Raw genomic sequence first — 611 nt, 5'->3', positions numbered from 1 at the left:
CGGTTGGTGCCACGAACCGGGACCAATGCCCCCCTTTAGTCCCGGTTGGTGCCTCCAACCGGGACCAATGGTCGTGTGTTGGCACGGTGCGACACGAAAGTTTAGTCCCACCTCGCTAGCTGAGAGGGGCGCGTAGTGGTTTATAAGCCCCATTGTCGCACCCCTCTCGACCTCCTCTCCGCTGCAGGCTTACGGGCCTACTTACTACTGCTTTGCCTGATGGGCCTACTGGGCCACCTGCGGGCCTGAATCCTGGCCCATGGTGGGTTTCTAGTCGTATTCAGGCCGTGGGGGCCCAGTAGGAGGCACTTTTTTTTCTTTACTTATTGTTGCTATTTTTATTTTTTCCCCAAATTTTTTGTTTTGTTTTCTGCATTATTTATTTTCTTTTGTTTTTTTGCTTTATTTTTTAATTCTTTTTTACTTTTAGTTTTAGAAAAATTATAAACTTTCTGTTAGTGCCATTAGTTCTCAAATTTGAAAACACTTTTTTTGTTTTTTTTGTTTTGTTTCTGTGATTTATTTATTTTATTTTGTTTCTACTTACAACAAAATACTTATTGTTGCTATTTTTATTTTTTCACCAGATTTTTTGTTTTGTTTTCTGCATT

This window comes from Triticum aestivum, chromosome 6B (assembly GCF_018294505.1).
Source record: "Triticum aestivum cultivar Chinese Spring chromosome 6B, IWGSC CS RefSeq v2.1, whole genome shotgun sequence".
Lineage (NCBI taxonomy): Eukaryota > Viridiplantae > Streptophyta > Magnoliopsida > Poales > Poaceae > Triticum > Triticum aestivum.
Note: the sequence above shows the minus strand (reverse complement) of the source record.